At 40.3% G+C, this 13947-nt stretch overlaps 1 long non-coding RNA gene across 1 annotated transcript; it reads left to right on the top strand.

Annotated features, from left to right (window-relative positions):
• Window positions 1–260: 260 nt before the first annotated feature.
• LOC113944894 lies at window positions 261–4759 on the top strand. The gene is made up of 3 exons (XR_003526872.1): window positions 261–424; window positions 1673–1770; window positions 4674–4759. It is a non-coding gene; the product is annotated as an uncharacterized LOC113944894 (long non-coding RNA).
• Window positions 4760–13947: the final 9188 nt, after the last annotated feature.

Genomic DNA, 13947 nt, shown 5'->3' with positions numbered 1-13947 from the left:
TGATGAGACACTGGAACAAGTTGCCCAGAGAAGTTGTGGATACCCCATCCCTGGAGGTGTCCAAGGTCAGGTTGGATGGAGCTTTGAGCAACCCGGTCTAGTGAAAGGTGTTCCTGCCTATGACAAGGGAATGAAACTAGATGGTCTTTAAGGTTCCTTCTAACTCAAACCATTCTATTAATCTATGATTCTATGATTCTATATACAGAGAGTGATGTGGGTAAGGAGAGTGAAAGCAGTGGAACAAAATTTGAAGACTAACTCCAGAAAATGACAAAAAGATGAGCACAGAAAATCTCCCAGCAGGAAGATTCACAAGAATTTGGGAAAACTTCCCATGATCTAAGTAAGCAGCAATGGTTGGATCATTCAGAATCAGTTGTGCCAAGCCCTAGCAAAGTGCAGAGAACTGGATGATTTTGGGGTGAGTTTTGTTTTACCAGCTGAGGGCAAATAAGCTGGTCATTGCACTTTGCTTCGTCCCAGCTCAGCTGTGGGGCATGTCTGCATAGCAGTGTGGAGCTATGAAGTGGTGCACTAGTGGGGGAGAAGAAACAACCCAATGCCCATTAACCCAGGCAGTCAGTCCTTCATCAGCATTTGTGCCATTGTAATGTTTCCATTGTTGCTACACAAACTGACTGGGAAGCTAAAATGTCCATATCTGCTCCCACTATCATCACACCATCATTTGTTGCACTATCTCACCCCCTTCCCAGGCTCTCAGACAAAAACTGGCCAGGCCCTGGCTACCCCTGAGCTCACACCATGGTTTCTTCTCGCTGCTCATATATAGATATAGAGAGGAAACTTTATTTCTCTAAAACCACAGTGGTAGAGTTACTGAGGAGAGATGCAGAGAAGCAATACAGATGCATGCTGATGGTCTGCTGAATTTGTCCATGCCTGCATATTTCACTGGGAAAGGGCAACACAGGCCAATGGCATGGCTCTTTGTCCCACTTTCTCCTTGTGTAAAACAGAAATAATGATACTGACCTAGTTCACTGGGGAGCCTGGAAAGGCCAGTTAATGTTTCTAAGGCTCTTTGAAAATAAAAAGGTCTGTGTCGGTGCTAAGTGTTATTATTCATGTATTGTAATTCTAACCTGTAAGGGTTTGGCTTTAGTAGGAGAATTTCAGTTACTCTAGCAGTCAAAGAAGGGGTTTCATGTTTCATCTTTAGCTATATACAGATTAACAGCACACACACAATTTCTTCACAGGCATAAAGATAAAGGTGAAATCCACGCTAATGTTAGGCATTACAGTGCTTTTTCTTGCCATGAAGGAACTCTGATTTCCAACATCTGTGAAAGTTTAGCTGAAGTGATGTATAAAGACTTGGTACTAGCTAACAAAATCAAGTGTTTGTGAAATTGATCCTGAAATCTGAAATTTTCCACAGACTTTAGCATGAGCTAGAATGGTGCCCAAATCAGAAAGGTGAAAGGCTAGAATTTTACTGTGTAACATATTTAAGCAAGAGAGTATAAATATATAGAAGGCACAGAGCAGTTTCACAGAGGTCTTTTCACTTACAACTTACTCAGCTCTCTCCAAAAAGATCAGTGACACAGTGTGGCATGTGTAATTCTAAATACCATAAAAATATCAAACAGGGCTTTTATTAAATATAATGCATTTCTGACATATATTGTCGTTCTGGTAGTGACTCATATTCTACACATTTCCATCATCACTGCTTCTCCTGTTTGGATTACGCTGACCTCCCAGAGGAGGTGACTGTATATTGGAATCTTGCACGAGGTAACAGTGAGAAAAAAATGATGGTGCTCGCATTCAACCAAGATACTACCTTCCCAGCAAGAGGCAGGATTATTACTTTATTAAATCACATGGGGAACAATGGTATATCCCCCTTGAACAAAACCCAAATGTTTTCACATTCACAAAATTACTTCGATGTGTTACACGTGATGCCCTGCAAGATGGTGACTATTTGCCCTGATTTTACTTCTCATTTTTTATTAGAAACATTCTATTTTAATTTGCATTCCCAAATAATAGTTGGGGAATATGATGCTATTTCTTGTGTATTCAAGGGAGAGGGCATATGATCAGTTGTTCAGAACACAGGCAGAAATGTTCTCTTCCTCACAAAGGTCTTCCTCTCTTCCCATCTCTCAGTTTTTGGTAGACAACAGTTGCTGGAATATGAACAATGTTAAGATAGAGCTGCAGAAATTCTTAGATATTTCCATATATTACAGTTAATGTCATAACAATAAGAAGAACAAAGGAAGTGTAAATCTTGATTGTAGAAAGCCATATTTTCCATGCTCCCTTCTGTTTCTTTTGGTAATAGAAAATCAATGGGCCTTTTATATATGCGACACATCTGAAGCACTGAAGCTCCCATCCTCCCTTCATATATGAATAAATGAATTTGTTTACTGTGCTGTCTGAACAAGTGTGTTTCAAAACAATGACAGATTCCAGTGCGCTATCTCCAGCACTTCTTTGCAGCAGAGCCTTTCTGTCTTTCTTCCACATTTCCTACGATGAACAACCCATAACATCGTCTACACAAGCTCTTCACACCCCACCTCGTGACTGAAGAGGGGAGTGCAGCACATATAAAAATCTCACCCAACACAGCACTATCCAATTTCTAGTTGAAACACTGGAATATTTTTCATCCCTTCTCTCATTTTCCAGATAGCAGTTTTCTTTTCCCCAAGTTTGGCACAGCTGCTCTAGTTGCTTACCACTGCCCAGTCACATGCTTTTTCATGGCTTTTGGCATAACCATCCATGTTTTGAGATGATATTTCAGAGGTTCTTCCAATTTTTTTTCATGAAGAATTTTTACAAGGAATCGGTATTTTCTATTAACGTTGGTTGCTAAATTTCTCACTAGTTTTACTATTTAAGAATTCAGTACACTATTAACAAATGCACTGAAATTTCACTGTAAAATATCATGCTCTGTATGGCTTTTTCCTATATCCTGGAACTATTTACATTATGAGTAATTGATTATTTATGGAGATATTCATGGTGCTTTTCTTGGACATGTAAAGAAATCAGTAGGCTATAGGAAAAGAACAATGGAGAGCTCTAGGGAGTGGACTTTTAGGTGTGTTTTTACATTTTAAAAAGCCTTCAGCACCATCAAAAAAATCATTATTAATGCTTAGCATTTTTCTATTGGCCTTAGAGAATCTCAGATAGAGATGGGCTTCCAGGAGGTAAGCATAATGTTAACACTACCTACGGTGCTATGATGTTCATTGCACAGACAGGTTAGATGAAAGTTGGAGAAATTATAGACTTAACCCTAGAGCTGGTAGGAATTTTGACCTTGCTGCTAGGCATGAGGTGACATTGCTGATGCCTCTCAAAAATTATGGAGGAACTTTGATTGTGGAGCAAGTATCAGAACTCTGATTTCCTGACTTTTGACTTCATTTTAGAGGTTATGGAGCACTGATGGTCCCACAAGGACTGCCTGTCCCCTGTTGCCCTTGAGAATATAGGGGGCTTCCCTTCATGTAGTCTGGACACAGAGGACACTCTGCGTTCTGAGCTAGGTCTCAGTTTCGGCAGACAGGACCTCCAAATTGCTTTCCATTTTTTGTTTGATTTGCATTTTATATCTAATGTGGTGGTTTCAGACATTGTGTGCAGGAGAGAGGGAGAGAGGGAATGGCATACTACCTAGGGACAGAAGAGTCCACCTGCTTAAAAGGGAAATGTTGCTGGATAAACACAAATTGGTGTAAGCCACATCATTAGGAGAAAGTTGTCTATCATTAAGCTCTACGTAGTGCATCCCTGTGAGCCTAAAGTAAGTCTCTAGGGGATATACAATCATACTTGCCGCACGAGTGGAAATGCTGAAGATGAGCCACCGCACCATCTGGGTGTCCACCTCCCACCTGTGTTAGCATCATTATATGCATGTTGGGCTGACTTAGCACACTGAGGAGGAAGATGGCCATGCCATTCTCTTTTACCATCTGGGTAATTTACTCTGTGAGTTTTGTAGAGAGGGGATTCATTAATGCAGATATGCAGGGTGCAATTATTCAGATGATGCAGTGGGAGGAAGCTGCATAAAATTTACAGAGTGAGCTGTGCTGGTACCCTGGGCAGTGCTTTTCTGGGTGGTCCTACCTGCAAAAAAATCACACCTAGGAATGCCTTGATGACTTCTCACTGTGTCCCAAATGGCAGCTCCTCCCAGTCGACATCAGTGGGAGCTGTTCTCACTAGGCGAAGGAAATAATAGAAGGCTCTCAGCATCCATCACAACAGAGAGGAAATCTGTGGGAAATGCTGATCATTTATATCAAAATTAATGAGATTTTTGCTCTCTGAACGTGAGGGCTGAGATGTATACTGACTACAGGGAAAAAGAATCCATCCATGGATATCCAGCTTGCCTTTTTTATTTATATTTTTCCAGGGGTCTTGTATAATTGATGAGAGTGTCTATTTGGCAAAGGAATTTTCTGAGCATGAAATTCATTTTAATAGTAATTTTTGCCTTTTAAACAAACTGTTGTTTTTTCCCTTCTACATCTGAAGCCAAAATCACAGGACCACAAAACAAATCAGCCTAATTTCACTGTGAACTTTTCTTTTGACATCCTTCTATTTTTCAAAGAGAATAAATGTGTTGTTACATGTCTGCTCTTTTCCAGACAGAAGAGGCAGAGAGTTATTTTTGAAGCTCCTTAAATCAGAAGCTCTGGCTCTTTACAAAAGCATCCCCACAGGATACCAGGACTGTGTTTGGAAACATATGTGATAAAAAAAAATCAAACCATAAAAATGAACTGAGATCACCTTGTAATTGGGCAGAGAAGACTTCCTGCTGCTGTCTGTATTTTTGTTAAAAGCCGGTGCTTCTGCATTTCTCACCTTTTGCTGTGCGAGATTGTACACAAAATCTCTGATTGCCAAGCAAATCAAAGCCAAGAAGGAGACCCCCTGTTTGGAGGAAACCATCCCGCTCCTATATTCTCTTTTACTGATATTATGTGGGGAAAATTAGATGTACAGAATGAATCAAAAGTCCCTGTAAAAAAAATTAAATAAAAACACCACCACTGGAACAGAGTTATACGGAGGACCCGGAGGAGATCTTAGAATGCATCAGCTTCCATATAGAGTAGTAAGCTAATAGGCAGTTCATTGAAGTTAAAGTATAACATAAACCATAAAATTACAGAGAAAATGGTTGAAAATATAATAAAAAATAATTAAAAATCTTGTAGGAAGGTGGCATATCAACATCTCATGTAAATACAGATGCAGAAAGTGCAGTTCATCATTTGAATGAATGAAACAGTTGAAAACAGTAACAAAATTTGTTGGTTTGTAGTCTGTTTTTCCGAAACTTTGAGAAAACCCCAATGATCCCCGCAACAACTTCCCATTTTTTTCAGTCAGTAGGTGATTTCTCTGTTTTGCTCAGCTACTAGAATTCTTGAGGAAAAAAACACCTACCATAAAATTGGTTAAAACTGTAATATTAAATTCAAAATTAAAAAAAAAAAAAAAAAACCACAAAAAACCAAACAACAACCCAACAAAAAAAGAAAATTCAGTAGTTTTCCTGGTCCTTAAATGTTAGACATGCTATGGAAAGACACAAGTCTCTCCACCAGTCAGGCATTGCATTAACCTTCTAATAGAAACTAGCCTTCTGTTTTCTTTTGTCCACTGCTTTCTACTCTTTGATGAAATGAAATTTCAACATTGTTGAAGACCTATGGTAAAATTGTTTTTTCCATGAAGATGTAAGACAAATTGGACAAGGCATTGAGAGAATACAGAAGCTAAAAATAGGCAGTGTTCTCCCTTCCCTGGAAATTTTTTCCTAGTATCTGCAGCCAGACATATTTAAAACTCAGCATCTCCCACTGATGTGGATATCATACTAATAATACATATTTTACTTTCATGGACTGGCACCTGGAATTAGTTCATTGAGAGCAAATTGGCAACATTCAGTCTGCAAACTTTTTGAGGATGAACGTCTATTTGTTTGCTAGACAAGAACCTGATTTCTAGACACAAGGTCAATCCTAAAAATAGTCTTATCTTTTTAAGAGTGACCTTCATATATGAGAGTGTAAAAGTATTGGTCTTAGAGTTCAGACAACATATGAGAATGTAGTTGTGTATGCATGCACACATAAATATCTGTATTTTGAGTTGATATTTATGTGGTTTTACCTGTACAAATATGTATACATATATGTATACACATGTATTAGGCATATGTATGTTGAGAAGAATGCACGCTCAGTGTGATGGAACTCATGCAACAGCAGTATTTGGCAAAAGTGACAAGCCTTTTCCAGGCTCCTGAATCCTTTTCCTCAGCACACATCGGTGGAGTTCCTGGACCAGGAGCAAACATCCTCGGTGTTTGCCTTTCCGAGACTTGGCAAGGTTATGTTCCCTCTTTTCTCCTCATCATCCAGCAGCATGCTATATACATAGTAAGCACAACAGAGGGCATTGGCTCGCTTGTTATCGTGGCCAGCAATTTTTGCATGTATGCTTAGGTGGTTTTGTAAATACAGAGGATGTAGTATAGGCAAAGTTTTGAAAATGTGGCTTTTCAAGTTTAAAAAAAAATGTTGCTTTTGTATGCATAGATACATAAAACATTCATGTTGTAATAGTGTCTATATCCACAGTGAGGATCAGGAATCTATGGTTTAAAATAAGACATAAGTGAGGTAGAGCTGAATATAGTTGACATCCACATTATGAAGGGCTTGAAATCCAATAGAGCTACTTTATAGTGCAATTTACATACTTTAAAAATAGCTTATTTAGTAGCTGATAAAAGCAGGGGTCAGCTTCCTCTGAAAAGCAAGAGGTGCACAGCTTTAAATACCTGCAGTTATTTTGAGAACATGGGTGTTTAAATTCTAGCAACTCTGCAATTTCAATGCAATTGGAAGTAAAGGATAAATAAAAAATATTATGTAATTTGCTCTGAAGTTATTTGCATATTTTTCTTCTTTCTGCATCTCTACTCTTTCATTTTGTGTTCTTTACCTACCAAAGTACCTACATATGTATTGTACCTATTTATCCACAAATACACACACACATATATATGTAGACTGGTTCTTTATCAAGTATTGAAATACATATGTCCAAAGGCTTATCTCCCTACCTTTAAAATAATTTTCCCAATAATGTTTGGCATGACAAACAGGAATGCAAGTGAAAAATATCAGGAAATTTTTTAACTAATGGTTTTAACTTCCCATCTTGTTTAAATGTTTGTATAATTTCAGTTTCTGCAAAGACCTAAGAGGAAAGAAAGTCAGAGGAATTCATATAATCAGAAAACATTATCTAAGTGGAAAGGAAAAATGCTTCAGGTTTAATTGATAGTTACCAAAAAGCAATGGCTTCTATCTCTTCACTTAAAAAAGATTTAAAAAAATTTCATCCCAATAGAGTTTTCAGTTATTAGCGGAGGTTTCCAAAATCTCAAGAGGGAAAGTGAATGAAGGTATTAAACACAAAAGCTTATCTTGGGGACTTTAGTTCTGCCTCAAGCTGCTCACGTTATGTATTATCCTCACCTGGCCTACCTTTTTGAGAAAGGGACCAGGAGAGTCGAAGTATTTCTGTGCAGTAGTGGAAATCAAATTCCTCAAGACGCTGAACAAAAAACACTGCAGAAATGGACCAAAAAATAGAAAACTCTGACTCATGTTCATGGCTACCTGTATGTTTCTTTTTTTTCACCCCCCCCCCCCCCCCCCCACCTCCAAATTCTCTGAGTCTGTGACCTGTAGTGCTTCTCAGTCAGGTTGAGGTTTTGCAGGGGAAGGGGAGGTACTGGAAATGGTGTGGTGTCACACCAAACTGTGAAAATACTTATGTAGGAATGACATATCCCTTTTAGAATGAGTATGGTAGTCACTCTTTTTCTGAGTACAAAGGTAAGTATTATAGAATCATAGAATTGTAGAATCATAGAATGGTTTGGGTTGGAAAGAACTTTAAAGATCAGGTAGTTCCAAACCCCCTTCCTAGTCAGGGACACCTTTCACTAGACCAGGTTGATCAGACCCCCATCCAATGCAGCCCTGAACACCTCCAGTGATGGGGCATCCACAGCTTCACTGGGCAACTTGTTCCAGTGCCTCGCCACCCTCACAGTAAAGATTATTCCCCTAAGGAAGATCAATAATTAGTACAGGGTGATTTTTTTGATGTATATATTAAAAAAAAAAAAAAAGAGAGAAAAAATAATTAGCTTCACAAAGGAAGTTATGTCCCTGGGTGGAGTTCCAAAGACATGCTGCTGAGACCCTGTATGGCATCATATTCATAAAACAGAAAATGAAAATTGATATGATGCCATTCACTGATGTTGTAATGTTATGTCCAGTAGTAAAACCCAAACTTGACTGCACTGAGATAGGGAAAAGCTTCACGACACTGATAATGGAGCAACTAGGTAACAGCATGGCAGGAGCCATGCTAATAAATGCAAACTAACATATATAGAGAAGAAATACACTAAGTTTACAAGAAAGATGTTTGGATCAAAATTAACTGTTGGTATTTTCAAGAAGATGTCTTAGAGACAGAGTGATTTAATTTATGAAATGTTTAGCTGTGGCAGAAAAAGGAAAAATGTGAATTTTAGGCATTACTAGAAAATTAATAGAAAGAAAATGGTAAGTATCATCATGAAAGTACATATGCTTTTCTGTCCTTCTATCTCAAAAGATACTTAATCGAACCATAAAACTGACAAAAAAAAGGTAAAAAAGGTGATCAAAGATGTGGAACATCTCCCAAATGTGAGAAGGATTAAATAGAGTCGGACTTCTTAGCTTGGAAAAGAGATGATCAAGGAGGGATAAAGCACTAGTCTATAAAATCACAAAGAAGGCAAACTGGGAAAATGGAAGTTACTGATCATTATTTCCAAAAATGAAGGAAAAAAGGGTTGTCAAATGAAAACTTTGGGCAGTAAGCATAAAATAAACAAAAGTAAGAAACTCAGAGTTATGGGATCTCAAGGCCAAAAGTATACATAGGTCCCAAACATAATAGGATAAACTCACAGAAGATACATCTGTGGAAGACTGTACAGGATAAAACCACAGGTTCCCAGATTGGGGACTTTCTAAACCAGAATCTGTACCTGAATCCTGTTTTTATCAGCAAAGTTAAAGCCTCAGCCTGAAGTTCTTGTGCTACTTCTAGAAACAAATACCTTCAACTGGAGAATTTTGTTTGTGTGGGGATTTAGTCAAGAGACTTCAGTTAGCTTTTTTGAGAGGGAAGGTGTAGACTAACAGACAAAGGGTTTGTGCCCCACTTCTGTGCAAGAGAGCAAAGTGAATGACATACCTAGAAGTTGTATCTAGGGGGCTACCGTCATCTACACAAACAGCAGGCAAGTTTCCATGTGACTGTGAAGAGCAGTAGTGTGTTAGTGGACGGCTCTTTCCGCCACGGTATTTTATTTGCTCTCTGAACTCTGCTTTGGAGAGAAATTCCAAAGAAAAGGTGAGTGATGCAAGACAATGTGTGTACTGGAATGATGTGCTCCGCTTCTGATGGCATTGTTCCTGGCAGGACAAGCTCAGATGCTAAATGCTAGATCCAAATTTTCAGTAGAGAATGGAAACAAAGCAAATCTGAAATGTTTGTGCTGTTTACAAACCCTTCTCTTCTGCTTGGTGTCACATACCCTGGTCACAGCTGCTCTTAGCAAAGAATGTTTTCTAAGGAGAAATCACGGCAGCTTAGGGAAGGTGAGGAAGGATGCCGAATGAGAGCAGGGAGCTGTAGCTTGTATTTTCGGGAACTTAATGACTAGTTTTGAGGCAAAGACTTGAAGGCCAAAGTCTGACAGGCTGTCAGGCACTGATTGCCGTTTTCATAAAGGGCACTATGCAAGTGTAAGTGATTGATAGATTGATTGATTTATTTTGCTGAGGTTCCTTTGTGGTCTCCTGGGGGATTTTCTGGCCACACCTCTCAGGCTGAAAGCACTTGCTCTGCCTGCTGTTGCTTTTTTTTTTATTTGTGGGTAATGAAAATTTGTTACAAGCCTTCCCTTTCATCTGTACATGGCAGGCTGTCACACAGAAACAAGCCATTCTGGAACCTTGCTTCCTTCCAAATTGCTAAATATTTTTCTTCAAATTGCTTCCCTAATGGGCTAGTATAATAGGAGCAGCATGCTCTCTGCCCACGCTGAAGATGCCAGAGCATTTGTCCAGTGCACATGTGCGTTGGGCACAATAAACTCATTGCCTGGCCTGGAGACAGTGCAGCACTGCTGCTGATCTAATCTATATCACACATTCCTTGGGCACTATTGTGCACTCAATGGATATAGACCTATATGCACACAGATAGGTACCTGTGCCTCCCCTGCAAAAACATACTTCTTCAGGGAGGCAGCCGTCTATAAATCCCACTGTCCTGGGGAAGGAGCTGTGATTGCATTTTGTAAGGTGAGACACAATGGCAGGAGGAGGAGGAGGCAGCTACACAGCCATCGAGTAAGCCATGCGAGCAGTGACAGAGCTGAGCTCACTAATGGACTGGCCTGGCCAGTTTTTTATTGACTCCAGTTGCTGCTTTTTGGAGGGGCAGGCACCAGCAGTCCCCAGGGTCAGCAGTTCCATGTGCTCTATGCTAAACTGTTGCTGACCCACTGCTTTATGAGCCTAAGTGCTTATCCAGGAACAGAAGTGAATAGGTTGTGTGTGATAAGAAAATAATTTGCCAAAACTGCAACAATAAAGAAGGCCTGATGGGATCTCTTATGGTATGAATAGCCTGGAGCAGCTGCAGATTTCTCTCTGCTTTCACAATTATTTTCATTTTTATAATAACTAAAAAGGGAGCATTGTCCACAGGCTCCTGCAGCCCATATTTTCATATCCAATCTAATATTTCCATATACATGTATATACATTTTATACATTGTGTATCTTTGTGAATAAAATACAGGAACAGAAAAAGAAAGAAAAAGGAAAAGTTTTCTCAGATAAGAGGCCAGTTGGCACACCAGCTTAACCTGTTCCTCCTTTCTGTTTCTCTCACAACACTTCTTGATGGATTTCTGCACAATCAAAAGCAGCCAGCCCAAGACACATGGAGCCACTTTTCCTATGCACAGGTGCCTGGTACAGCCACACACGGGCAGCTTTCAGTGTCGTGATGAAAAGCCCCATGCCCCAGGGTAGCCATCCTCCCCCACTGCCTGTGGGGCTGGGAAGGTCACTCATACACTACTGTACCCCATCCAGGGGCAGTGTCTGCTGAGAAAGTTGAGTATATTTTCTATCTCTGAGCACGTTTTCTATCTTGGTGCTATGGAGGGGCTTCAGTCCAACAGCTGACCCTGCACAGCCCTCCTCAACTCACCCCATTCCCCACTTCCCCAACCAGTCTATGGCATTTTTATTTCTCTTGGGGGCACAACGAGGTCTGATGACTACTCCGTGCTCCATTCCCCACTCTGAAGAGCCTGGTGACAGGCTCTGTGCAATGAACTTCTCACTTGCCCATCGGTCACTGGGTTAAACAGTGGATTGCCCAGAAAGTTTTCCTGTGGTCCAAAGCTCTGAAAGCCATGCCTAGGGCTTCTTCCAAAATCTACAACAGGGCCAAGGCCCTTGTAGAGGTACCACACACAAGGAAGTCTAGGTCTCTAAGGCTCTCCCAGAACATCTAAAACCACCACAGAAAGAGTGACTCCCAAAAATAAACTCCTCTTGCAGTTCAATTCAGCATAAGACCAGACTCCAGCCCTGGATGTCACATAAGGGTCAGCTATGCAAAATTGAGAAAACTGTTGTATAAAAAAAGACACAAAGAAATGCTCAGATTGTGGCTGATCTCTGTAGCTGATTGCTCAAGAGGTCTCCAGTGAATCATGCTGAATGAGCTTTTTGTTGCCTTTACTGTTTACAGGAGTAGCTGAAGTCAGAGAGAGTTCTCCTGTCTTACTGCTGACGGCTACAGTATGGCGGGACTGTGGTGCCTTAGCATATAGTGATCAATCTCATTTCAGTTCATTTTGCTAGAATTTAATTTTCACAAGGCCCAGTGTGACCACATCCCACTAATTTCCCACTTGGATATTTTCTTAAAACAGAGAGACCAGATGAAGATTCTGCAACTCCTGTTGGTGAAATAATAATAATAATTTATATTTATTAAGTGCTGCTTTTCCCAAAGGACTGTCCAAATGCTTTCCAAAATTTGTGTTTGCAGGAATCCCTTCACCAAGGAAAGAAAAATAGGCAGCTTCTTCCTTGGCACACAGCAGCACTAGTACAACAGCTCAGACTAGGGAATGAATCAAAGGTTTAATGTTATTAAATCTTTGTGGTTCTGTTAGAGTAATGCCCAGAAGTCCCGAGAGGGACCAAGCTCCCTCTTGGGATGCGTGAAGTAAGTAGTAAGGGTATTGAAAGAAAGCCAGGGAACAAGAAATGGTGAAAAGCATGCTCAAAGAAGAGTAGGAAGAAAAAGACAGGGATAGAGAAACACATGCATGATTGCATAGGTTTCAAAGACATGATAAAGTCATGGGGTTGGAGGGACCTGTGATGTTATCCCATACACTCCTCTGTCCTACAGCAGGTTAATCACTAATAGACACTTCTGTTCAGTTCTCATGATCTCCACTGGTGGAGATTTTACAGACTTCTGAAGCAGCTTCCTCTTAGTCTGTACTCTTCCCTTGCTTTAACATGAACCTGAATGTTTCTTGCTATTACAAAGACCTGTTATTCCTCATCTTCTGCACAACATCTTTGCAGGCTATCATTACCATTATTCTGTAGACTTCCTACAAAGCTGTCAGGGTGAAGTTAACGCTAGGTTTATAACAGACACATGCCATAAGATGGAATCTAGAAGAGGACATGGCATGAGGCTATCTATCTCCATGGGGGGCTGTGTGGTAAAGGTGCTTGTGGAATTTACAGAGGGATGGAGGCTGCTGGGTTGGGATTTGCAGTCCTTTGGGAAAAGTGAGACATGTGAAAGAGATTACGGACCTTGCTGTTAAGACCATAAATGCTCATCTCCATGTTTGTAGATCATTGAGGAAACGTGTTTTAACAGTCCGCAAGGAAACCAAAGCAACAGGTAAAGTGATTGAAGCACGGAGCTGGAATGGACAGTTGCGGCAGCAGCAGTGACGAACAGAGGGGGAAAGGCTGTGATGGTCAACAGTGTGGGCTTAGCTAAATGTGGTAGCTAGGAAATGCCGCGTAGTCACACGTTACAGTTTCTGGACAACAAAATAAAAATGGCCACTACAATATGGGTCTGCATGAGTGAAAGGTTAATGACATTATGATTAGGCAGAGGAAGCAGTAGAAGGATTTGGGAAAGCAAAATTAGTAGCTCTGTGCTAATGAGCTGGAGCCAGCAGGACCTCTGTAAGGAAAGTTTGCTGATGCATGTGGAGATACAGGGCTGGAAGGAATAAAGGTATCCTGCAGATACCAATTTGTGAGCATTGAGAAAGAATATGTGTATTGATTTGGAGCTCAGTTCACGAATGTGAACAGATACAGAAAACTAAAAATCATTTCTCCTCTCTTATTTTCTCCCACAAGGAAAGCAGTTTCAGGTGTTAATGTCCTCTCTACTGAGTCTCTTACACCCCCATCTTCTTTGACCTGATTTGGAGTAGTGCTTGTTAGTCAGGCAGGAGGAGACTTTCTAGTTCCTCATCCACAAAACATACTAACACCAATCCTGACAGTGGGCAACTAACAGTGTACAACATTGAAGTATCTGCCCTGGAACAAGATTTGTCGGAGGGACTAAGAAGATGCCACTGGAAAATTTCACAAGTTTTAAAATTTCCTTTCTTTTCCCTACTCTTTGTTTCCCAGGGAGTGGAGGATGCTTTGCATTTCAAAGGCAGTACTTAGGGAA

This window comes from Corapipo altera, unplaced genomic scaffold, assembly GCF_003945725.1.
Source record: "Corapipo altera isolate COAL_440 unplaced genomic scaffold, ASM394572v1 49, whole genome shotgun sequence".
In the NCBI taxonomy this organism is placed as follows: Eukaryota; Metazoa; Chordata; class Aves; order Passeriformes; family Pipridae; genus Corapipo; species Corapipo altera.
Note: the sequence above shows the minus strand (reverse complement) of the source record. Positions and strands in the feature narration are given on the sequence as shown.